This window comes from Triticum dicoccoides, chromosome 2A, assembly GCF_002162155.2.
Source record: "Triticum dicoccoides isolate Atlit2015 ecotype Zavitan chromosome 2A, WEW_v2.0, whole genome shotgun sequence".
Lineage (NCBI taxonomy): Eukaryota > Viridiplantae > Streptophyta > Magnoliopsida > Poales > Poaceae > Triticum > Triticum dicoccoides.
Window position 1 is genome coordinate 759532931 of NC_041382.1, and position 11771 is coordinate 759544701.

The window sequence follows — 11771 nt, forward strand, 5'->3', positions numbered from 1 at the left end:
GGGGCTCCGGCTTGACGGGGCGGAGGCAGGGAGAGCCCGACGAGCGGCCGGACGAGGAGGAGGACGCCCCGGGCAGCTCCATGCGCCTCGGCGTCCAGGAGCTTCCACGGCGGCGTGAGAAGGACGGGGGAGCGGGGTACTCGAGGCGCGGCGTGTTGCCGCCTTTGATGTAATCGAGGACGGCCTCCAACGTGCGGCCAAGCACGCCCCACCATCGGCGCCGGCCATCGGAGTTGAGCCTGCCGGAGGGCACGACGCCGTTGGTGGCCTCGAGCTGCTCGGCGTGACGACGGCAGAAGTAGGGCTCCCAGAGCGGGCCGTCGGGGACGTAACGTGGCCCCTCCCTCGCCGCCCGCGGCAGGGACGCGCGGATACGTGCGATCTCCGCACGCCGCGGCGCCCGGATGGGTGGTGGTGGCACCGGCACGCGGCCGGCGCTGAGCCTCCAAGCCACGGGCACCCGCATGTCCGGTGGGACCGGGTACTCGGCCTCGAAAAGGAGGCGAGCCTCGTCCTCGTGAAGATGGCGGCGCCCGAAGCCATTCGCCGCCGCGCCGTCGCCTGGAAAGCGCTCGCCCATTCTTCTGAACTGGAGACGGCGAGAGGAGGAAGGGGGAAGAAATGGGCGCGTCGGCGGTGGAGTGTCTGTGCGTGCCTCCGGCGCGCTGGTGGTCGGCTTATATAGGCGGAGGCGCCGTGTGGTAGGCTTGGCCGGCGCGTTACGCGTGGATTGATGGCGTGGCGGCCGAGGGGACGCGCGTCGCTCGGCCTTCACTGCGCCGCCCGTGAGGCATCAATGGAGGCTGACCGGCGCGGCAGCGCGCGCAGCGCGCAACTTTGGCATTGATTCGCCACGGGAAACGAGGCGATGAGGACGACGAAGCGGCGAGAAGAGAATCGAGTCGCTGACGCGGCTGGCCCGTGGCTCTTCGCGCCCAAGACGATTCGCCCGGCGTCCCCGAGCGACCCCCAGCGCGCCGCGTTCGGGTTAGGTCCGCCGGCGTCAATTTTGATCCAAACCGCCGAAAACTGGGCACTTGGGGACGTGACTGGACCGATTTTTTGGCACCGGCGACCGAAAAATCGCCTGAAGGGCCTTCTTGGGGGCGCGGCTGGAGATGCTCTAACTGCTATACTTCCGGAAAGACATCCCTCACATCCCTAAACGCTTATTGGGGCTAAACAACCCCTTATTTCCTCTGCTCGCTTAGGTCTAGTTACGCATGTGTAATCAGGCCCTATCTATGAATGAAATGATACGGAATTGCGTATTCGTGGAAAAATATGTCGGAGATGCTTAGGCATTGGGCGTCCAATGAGGCACTAAGGCAGTAGTTTCGCAAGCAAAGCAAATGGAACCTTGGGAGGTTTCGATCCATTGGTTGGATTGAGTTTTCCATCAAAGGTAAAAAAATATATAAAGATGATAACAAACACAGCTTGCGGCAACCACTTGAGAAACAAGAATGCAACACCGAGACACGAAATTCAGCAAATAATGTTATTGCATCGTTACATCAAAAATATTAGTACAAAAAAAATTACGCCTTGCCCATCGACATGTCCTACTAATATATTCACACGTTTCGTGATGGAGACACCATCACCCAAATCACCACTTTGTGCAATTTCGTGCATTTTCTCAAGTTGAAGATATTGTCCTAGCGAGCATTATAACTACATAATATGATAAGATAGATACCCTGTAAACTAGTCCTTTTCCTCGCTAGAAAACGTCAATAAACCATGACACATATTAGGATTGGTAAACCCATTTTAGTTTACTACCTCACATATTAACCTGAGTTGGTGTCTAAATGCTAATTCTCAAAGCTCACAAGACTAGTTTCCCCAAAATTAAGGGCGAGATGATGGATCCTCACACTTTGAGTTATGGGTAGGTTGCACCTGAAGCTTTTCATTGCTTGAACCTGATGTCATCGTCACGCGTAGTTCTTTGGCCTTTCCATAGAGATACATATACAGACCACTGAAAACCACTGCACTACCCAGCAAGCTGCCATATAACAGTAAAATGTATCAGTTGTGGAATATAAGTGTTTGTAAGTGTAAATACTAAAAGAACCAACAGTCAAACTATAATATTTGATGTACTTCTAGTGCAAAATTGTACACCCAAGTCACAACACATTTGCTAAGGTACATTGCCCGGTATTTCTTTTTCGCAATACATTAAGCAAATTTCTTTTTCAATATATACATTCAAAACCACTAGATGGCCACAGGGGCCACATCATGAACAGAACACATCAATTACACTGGCTATATCACTCATAAGACTCGCTTCACACGTAGGACATACATCATGATAAACACAAAATATTTAAGCATCATTTTCTTAAAATTAAATAAAGGCACTTTTATATAGGTCACAAGAATGATTTCTCCCTAGGCTATTTTGCCTTCAATCATGCTTTATTATATAATGGTAACTACGTGAGAATACCCACCCTCTAGTCACAAAAATTGTACAACTATAATACACAAATATGTGTAAGAAAAACTAAAATATTTGAATATAAGTGCAAATATGAGACAAGGTACACGTACCTCCCAACCGTGAGGCTTTCTCCTAGTAATAATGCTCCAAGAACCATGGTGAAGACAACCGATAAGGTGTTGAACATTGGTGGGAAAACGGGGCCTCGCTTTTCCACGGCATAGAGGTTTAACCAATACTTGGCTGATGTGCCAAGTGCAGCCTACATTCCAAATCAAGTATGTGCCACATTACTGCCTATTTTTTTCAACTATCATGTGACGAAAAAAACTCAAAACACATGTTTTTAATATTCAACTTCATGAAGCAATTAGATCTCGAACAATATAGGAATTCCTCATAAGAAGGTTTTGCCAATTTTGAACTAACCTAAAATTTAACTTTCAACAATGATATGCCCATTGATTTTGATAGCTAGAATAAAGGTTGAATACACTGCAAAATAATATCTAACAAATACTTTCCTCATAAATTCTTCTATATCTACAAATGAAAACCTATCTTGCTCGGCTTGCTTGCTTTTTGCTTGATAAACTAAGATTAGTTTATAGATATAGTGGAATATCAATTAGATCTGACAATGTGGAAAGTAATGAAAATTCATTCAATAATAAGGGATTTTGAAATTTGAGTCATTCTAGAAAAGACTTACCGAGTAGACAATTGTTAATAGTTGAATGTTCCATCCCACTTGCCAAGCCAGTTTGTCCCTTCTCAAAATTATTCCTATGGCACATGTTTGGAAACCACCTAGAACACATGTCAACACTGATGACCAATGTTTCCATGGGTAAACCTTTAAAACTTTTACCTTCATTATTAGAAACCCTTAGTTTTTAGCGGTCAAAAACGAGAAAAAATTGAAATCATGTTATGCCACTTGGGGGTAATATAGATCCAATCGTTAGTTAAAAATACCATATCAAAACTGGACATACCAGTACAGGGTATGAAAATGCATAACATATGCATTCACCCAACAAAAGCAAGGTACCCCTCAAATGGTGGTGTCCTCCGACAACTGCATTGGAACTCTTAGTGATACCTTGCATAACCGGGGACCAGAGATGCAGTTCCTTTCCATTGTACAAGCTAATCAACAAAGCCCCACCAAAGCATACCAATGCACCAACCACTTCGCACTGCCCTCCTTGGATTTGAGGTGCAAGTTCTCCATGCTGCAAAATATATATTGAGATTTCTAATTTTTTTTTTCTAAACCTCTATTGATTAAGAAGTTGTTTATTTGTAGGGACGAAGTTGCTAGTATCGTGTGGTAGCACCCCCTAGTTGTTGTATTCTACATTGGAAGAAAGGAGTTATGGTGTTCTCAGTTGGAGGAACGGATTGTTTACCCAAGCAATATTGACAGGACAAAAGTGAAGAGCGGAGTCAAACTTGAGGAGATCACGCCATAGGAGGCGGTTGTGTCATGTAGCCCATTGTAGTACAAGGCCATAGGCAATGAGTATCTATACGAAGTAAAGATATATCATTGTCAGTATCAATATACATGATTCCTTAATCATATACTCAAATAAAAAGTAACTATATCACACTTAATATTTGATCAATATAATGCGCTATGAAATTAATTAAACTGTAGTTGTGCAACTTAACCTCTTAATTCCTTTTGTGGTTATGAAGAAACAAAAGGAATAAGATATTTGAAGAATCTGGCAGAAAAGTTTTCCATTTATTTTGAGGATTTGAAAAAAATGTTAGCATATGGGGGTTGGAGAATCAGTCGGGTTCAGTTTAAGTTTTGACATGGAGCCAATGTGTTGATTGAATTAGTTGGCTAATGCATGCTTTGTCATCATCAGACCAACATATAACCACATCTCCAAATTGGCTGATTGATTTTGACGGGAACATAGGACAAAATGCACATATATAAGCATTGAAAAAAACATAGAGTTTAGAGGAGCAAAACTACAAAACTAATTATTTTATGTTAGTAAAAAGTATATAAGGTTGTTCGACGGTGTATATACCCGACAAAAGCATTGATGAAGAGCCAGCCAAGAGCATGCTTATCCAATTCTTTCCACTTCCCACTGCATATATTTGTCATGCATATTCTTGAGTCAATGGTTAAAACTTACAATATTACTTTCCATGAAAATAATAGATTGTTTCAAAATAATCTCACCTTTCGAGGAGTAGGGAAAATGGCAACATGAAAACGGCACCTAGAATGCTTCTATAGCACAATAATGAGAACACAAACATGCCACCATCAACTACTACCTTGCCTAGCAGTATATTTCCTGTTTTAAAGAGCTCCACAAGGACAACACACACAATGGGTTTCCACCTGCTTCCTGTGCGGCAATTTCAATCACAATATTAGAATAGAATTCCTATTCCCACGCAAGAGTTTTACTTAAATCTTATATACTGTGAGAGAATGAATAACTACGTTGAGCAAAACGTGCTAATACCGTCGCCCAAGTGAACTATGTAGTAGGATTTAAGTAAACATATTACATAACAATACCATTACTCGTGTTAGAAGTAACACACATCACCCCTCCCCCAAAGTATTACCTCGTCAATCTCTAAATTCATACCAAAACCTCATGTGAGGCCCATATACTTGCACCTACCAGATAAATAATTCGCTCTGAAGCATGAACATAGATAAGATTGTGTTGTATCCCATGAAGAACACGTCTAGTGCATGCATGCATGGAGTATACGTGCAACAAAGGTATCAATTTTTCATTGGCATAAACTTCAAAGTAATTGTTTTCATAAATATGAGCACAAAAAAGAATGAACTTTCCGTTGTATATTTAGCTTGCAGATGTGGCAACGAACTTTCCCACTTTATTTAGGTGATCGAGATGAGCTTCTAAGAATGGATGAGATTTTGAAATGTGAGGATTAACTTCTCAAGAGCTGAAATCCACCGTCTTTCAAGCAAGAAAACACAAAATTTGTGACAAGCAAAGTATGTATGGTACTTTCGAATTTGATAGAATAACAACTTTTAAACTATAGGTACCACATAGACGACACAATTTACACATCCAAAAGGATTGGGTGCACACATATGTAATACTCCCTCTGTTTCGAACTAATTGAAATTCCAGATTTGTCCTATGTCAAACTTAAATAAGTTTACCAAGTGTATATAAAAACATATCAACATCTCCAAAACCAAATTGATATTATAAATCTTAGTAGATTGTTTTATCGATTTGTTGATTTAGGACAATCCTAAAACTTATATTATTTTGGAAGGAAGGGAGCACCTGCTTGGACATGCTGGTGTCCTGCTCATGGACAGAAGCAGTGCACACCATGGCCGTCCCATGACAACGCCCTACGAAGTCTAGCTCAAGCCCATGTCAGTTCTAGTCAATGATGTCGGGCAAACGGCTGGGGCGGACAACTGGCTGAGCGAGTGGCAGGTAGCGAGGGCGAGGAAAGTGTAAAAGGATTAGAAATGAGAGGATTGGCGTAATGTGTTGTGTGTTGTATTAAGCCTTGAAAGAACAAGACTTGGATGGCAAGAAGCCTCGTAGCCATAGCATTGCAAACTACAGTGTTGCGGATGGTCAGACTGGAGAGAAATCAAAGGTAGAAGCCGATAGGCTGACATCCGCCCATAGTCGTAGCGGGAGTATTGTGGACAGTGTCGCGTTACGGCTCATTGACTAGAGAGGAGGCCGAGGAGTTGTTCAAGCAAGGTCATAACCATTTGTTTCGATGTCAAGGTAGTCGAGAGCTTAGGATAGTGTAGCCATGGTAGATGTAGACATGTGAGAGATGTTGTGGTCGATCTCAAGTCGGGGTTGCCGATGTTTGGATAGTCGCGGGCGCAAGGAAGCGCCATTTAATCAGAGACGCGGTAGTGCCCCAGGAAGAAAACGATGATACGATCAATGCAGTCGTCAAGGAGGGTGTTGATGTTGAAGATGATTGTCTGAGCCATTGTAGACGACGCACCACGTAGGGTTTTTTCAAGCCCGAGGACGAAGGCATGCGTTGGTGTTGCCAACCCCCAGGCATGCATAGACAAGGACCAGCAAGAATTGTATGCCATGTCGGAGGGAGCAGCAGAGATCATCCAGGACGGTTGCAAGTTGCGGGGCAAAACAGTATAGTGTCGAATGTTGCCCGCGGTTGCCGAAGTACACGAAGTGGTCGAGAAGATGATGACGACGTTTGTGATGAGCAAGTGCCAGACAAAGACGAAGAATTGGTCAGTGGAACCAAAGATAGCTTGCACCATGGTAGATGTGATGTAACGGTGAGGAGGACTTCGTGGCAATGATGGTGCGGCCCAAAGGACAATGTAACGGCAGCCCATTGCTGGATTGATGAAGATGCAGACATGCTCGATGATGATCTTCACGTGATCCAAGGAGATGCGCACGCCCTGTTGATCAGATCGGACATGCGACAGACGACCGGCCGTGACAGGACCATGCATTCGGCCCAGAAAGAACACGCATCAGGTGCGAAGGCCGATCCAATCACGTAGTACAACTGTGCAAACAGCGAATCGCGCGTGCTCGTAGCCAACACCTACGGGGAACGCGAGAGTAACCTGGGCCACGCAGCGTGGATTGACTGACCGGCACAAGCGGCTGACGCAGCACTGGCACCCAGGATGCTGTGTCCTGTAAGGAGCGGCGTCCTGCAGATCGGGTCCAGCTCCAGACGTCCAGAACGTCCCGTCCAGCAGTTGCATCGGCGCATGCAAGATGCACAAGACATGTGCATGTATGTGAGGTCATTAGATCATCTCCAACAGGCGCCGATCACGCCGCGCGCAAAAAACACGTATGCCGCGCACGCATTGCCTGGTTTGGCGCGGCGCGCAGCGCTGGCTCCAGTAGCCGCGCTAAAATGCAGCGCGCGCGCCGCTCTAACAGCGCGCAAAAATGCAGCACGCGCGACTCGCACAAACAACATGTGCATTCAAAAACAAAAACAAAAAAAATCAAAAACAAACAAAAATAAATAATTCAATTTCATTTATTACAACTCAAACAAACAGTTTATCGTTCAATACAACAAATAGTGCAATTAAACACAACAAATAGTTCAACAATACAATAACGAACGCACAAATCATGATGCTCTTTGTCGTTCATTTCATGCCCACCACTCCTCAGTGAGATCCTTCTGAAGATCATTATGCGCTGCAGGACGTCGACTGACATGATAGGAGGCAACAAAACAGGCCACCCTTTCAGCCCTCCGTCGCACTCGCACGGGATATCCCAAGAGCTCATACTGAGAGTAGTCTACATCTTGGCCACGCTCATTCTCGATGATCATGTTGTGCATGATCACACAAGCGTGCATTATGTACCAAAGCATCTTTTGATCCCAGAATCTAACTGGTCCTCTCACAATAGCAAATTGGGCTTGCAAAATCCCAAAAGCTTTTTCCACATCTTTTCTAGCCGCCGCCTGAGCATTGTGGAAATCAAGATTTTTCTTACCTTCTGGCTTTTTCTTTTTTTTATCTGGAACACCTCGCATTCCAATTACTCAGGACCAACCAAATCGGCGGTCACAGCACGGCGAACATCGTCAGGGATGTCCGAGTACCAAATATGTTGGCCATCGGTAGAACCCCTTGAACCAAGAGAGGCCAGCACATGCGCTGGGAAATTACAGGTCCTAGGAGAGAAAACAACATGATGGTCTATGAAGCCAGTGTTAAGCTGGAACTTTGCTTCCCGAAACAAAACACCGAGAGGTCCACGATCGGCAGCTTCAGTAGCAATATTCTGCTGCAGGGCCAAACAATCAGTCTCAAAAATAGCACGACCCATACCATGTTGCTCGGCCAGACGGATCGCGTGCAGCAATGCTTGGGCTTCAGCCTGCAGTGCGGATCCGATATGGGTCAGTGGCCCTGAAGCGGCCAGCGCCACATCTCCCTGAGCATCTCTTGCGATGACTCCCCATCCCCCCTGCCGTGATGAAGCATCAAAAGCAGCATCGAAATTTAGTTTAACGAAGTCCGAGGGAGGCCGAGACCATTTCTGCAGCACCGTTGCTTTACCAACTCTTTCCGGACTCAAAAACACACACCATTCAGCAGTGGTGCAGCCAACCTTCGCTTCAAAAGCATCCGTTGACAACCTTTGCTGCTTATGATTAGCTTTATTGCGTTCAGACCACCATGCCCATAGAAGACAGATTGTACGCAATTGTACCACTTCAGGTAGCCGAAACACAGCCTGTAGTAAGTCCCTCGCCGATTCACAGCCCAGCAACTTCTGTCTAGTGTTCTCCAGGGAACAACTTCTCCACATTCTCTTAACCTCCTTGCACTTAAGAAAAAGATGCGCGCCATCCTCCGGTAACCGACGACACACAACACACTTGTTGTCTAACTCCACACCGATCCGCTCCACATTCCGAAGTAATGGATGGCTGTTATGGGCGAACCGCCACAGGAAGTGGTGAACTTTCGGAGGACATTTGACTTTCCAGAGCTGCTGCCAAAACTTCTGCCCCTCTGAGTTGCTTAGAGAATTCTCTCCCCGCTGCCTGGTTCTTTGGTTCTCTAGGAGATTCATTAAAACCCGATAAGCCGACTTGACGGAGAATCTTCCTTTACTATCAAAGTGCCAAGCCACGAAATCATCATATTGTTCAAAAATAGGGATCGACAGGATCGCAGCCGCAGAGAAAGTCCGACGAACAAGTTGGGCATCCCACTCGGGCCTCTCCGGGTCGATGAGCTCGTTCACAGTAGTGAGCAGGTGGCTCCCTCGGAGAGTACCAGGGCGCCTAGTATCATCCGAAGGGATCCAGGGGTCCTCCCAGATTTTGATGTTAGTTCCTGAGCCCACACGCCATATCATGCCAGCCTTAACCACATCCACTCCTTGCAGGATACTCCGCCATACATAGCTCATACCTGGCCAAGCGGAAGCTTTCAGAACCTCACCATCCGGGTAATATTTGGCTTGCAGGACGCGAGCACACAATGATTCCGGCGCCTGTATTAGCCTCCACACCTGTCTGGCAAGCATTGCAATATTAAATACGTGTGGATCTCTGAACCCAACTCCTCCCTGGTCCTTTGGCAACATCATCTTTTCACAACTTATCCAATGGTGTTTATGCTCGTCCTCCTGATTTTCCCACCAAAATCGGCATACCATTTTGCTGATACTATCACAAAGCGCCTTAGTAAGGTCAAAACAGGCCATTGCATATGTGGGCACTGCCTGGATGACAGCCTTGATAAGAACCTCCTTCGCCGCCTTAGATAACAGCTTAATCTTCCAACCTTTCAATATCTCCCAAATTCTCTCCCTCAAGTACTCAAAGCATCTTTGACGTGATTTCCCCACATAGCTTGGCAACCCTAGATACTTTCCTTGCAAACATTCGGCCTGAAGCCCAAGGAGCCCCAACAAAACTTGCTTCTTCTGATTCGAAGTGTTCTTGCTAAATAAGACTGCAGATTTCGCCCTGTTGATCACTTGGCCTGAACCCCTTTCATAAACTTGCAGAATATTATTAATAACAGCAATACTTTTCGGTGTCGCCTCCAACAGAAGTAACGAGTCATCCGCAAAAAGGAGGTGGCTCACAGTAGGTGCATTAGGGACAACTTGGATACCTTTAATCTGGCCAGATGACTCGGCATGGTGTAGGAGTGCGGACAAACCCTCTGCACATATGAGAAAAAGGTACGGTGATATTGGATCCCCTTGGCGGAGTCCCCGGCCCGGAATTATTTCATCAGTACAAGACCCATTCACCTTAAAGCGAAACCTCACCATCCTAATGCACTTACTAATCAGCTGCACAAAGGCATCAGCAAAGCCCAACTGTCTCATCACCTTCTCAAGAAAGTTTCATTCAACCCTGTTGTACGCTTTACTCATATCAAGCTTCAACGCTGCAAAGCTTGTGCTGCCCGATCTCTTCCTCTTTAAATAATGAGTCATCTCGTAAGCTAGGATAGTATTTGTTGGAAATATGCCCTAGAGGCAATAATAAATTGATTATTATTATATTTCCTTGTTCATGATAATCGTTTATTATCCATGCTAGAATTGTATTGATAGGAAACTCAGATACATGTGTGGATACATAGACAACACCATGTCCCTAGTAAGCCTCTAGTTGACTAGCTCGTTGATCAATAGATGGTTACGGTTTCCTGACCATGGACATTGGATGTCATTGATAACGGGATCACATCATTAGGAGAATGATGTGATGGACAAAGACCCAATCCTAAGCCTAGCACAAGATCATGTAGTTCGTATGCTAAAGCTTTTCTAATGTCAAGTATCGTTTCCTTAGACCATGAGATTATGCAACTCCCGGATACCGTAGGAGTGCTTTGGGTGTGCCAAACGTCACAACGTAACTGGGTGGCTATAAAGGTACACTACAGGTATCTCCGAAAGTGTCTGTTGGGTTGGCACGAATCGAGACTGGGATTTGTCACTCCGTGTAAATGGAGAGGTATCTCTGGGCCCACTCGGTAGGACATCATCATAATGTGCACAATGTGATCAAGGAGTTGATCACGGGATGATGTGTTACGGAACGAGTAAAGAGACTTGCCGGTAACGAGATTGAACAAGGTATCGGGAAACCGACGATCGAATCTCGGGCAAGTATCGTACCGCTAGACAAAGGGAATTGTATACGGGATTGATTAAGTCCTTGACATCGTGGTTCATCCGATGAGATCATCATGGAACATGTGGGAGCCAACATGGGTATCCAGATCCCGTTGTTGGTTATTGACCGAAGAGTCATCTCGGTCATGTCTGCATGTCTCCCGAACCCGTAGGGTCTACACACTTAAGGTTCGGTGACGCTAGGGTTATAGAGATATTAGTATGCGGTAACCCGAAAGTTGTTCGGAGTCCCGGATGAGATCCCGGACATCACGAGGAGTTCCGGAATGGTCCGGAGGTAAAGAATTATATATAGGAAGTGCTATTTCGGCCATCGGGACAAGTTTCGGGGTCACCGGTATTGTACCGGGACCACCGGAAGGGTCCCGGGGGTCCACCGGGTGGGGCCACCTGCCCCGGGGGGGCACATGGGCTGTAGGGGGTGCGCCTTGGCCTATATGGGCCAAGGGCACCAGCCCCAAGAGGCCCATGCGCCAAGAGAAGAGGGAAAGGAAGAGTCCTAAAGGGGGAAGGCACCTCTGAGGTGCCTTGGGGAGGAGGGACTCCTCCCTGGCCGCACCCTTCCTTGGAGGAAGGGCCAAGGCTGCGCCCCCCCCCCC

At 46.3% G+C, this 11771-nt stretch overlaps 1 pseudogene; it reads right to left on the reverse strand.

Annotated features, from left to right (window-relative positions):
- Positions 1-1511: 1511 nt before the first annotated feature.
- LOC119358360 overlaps positions 1512-11771 on the reverse strand; it is a 41615-nt pseudogene continuing 31355 nt past the window's right edge.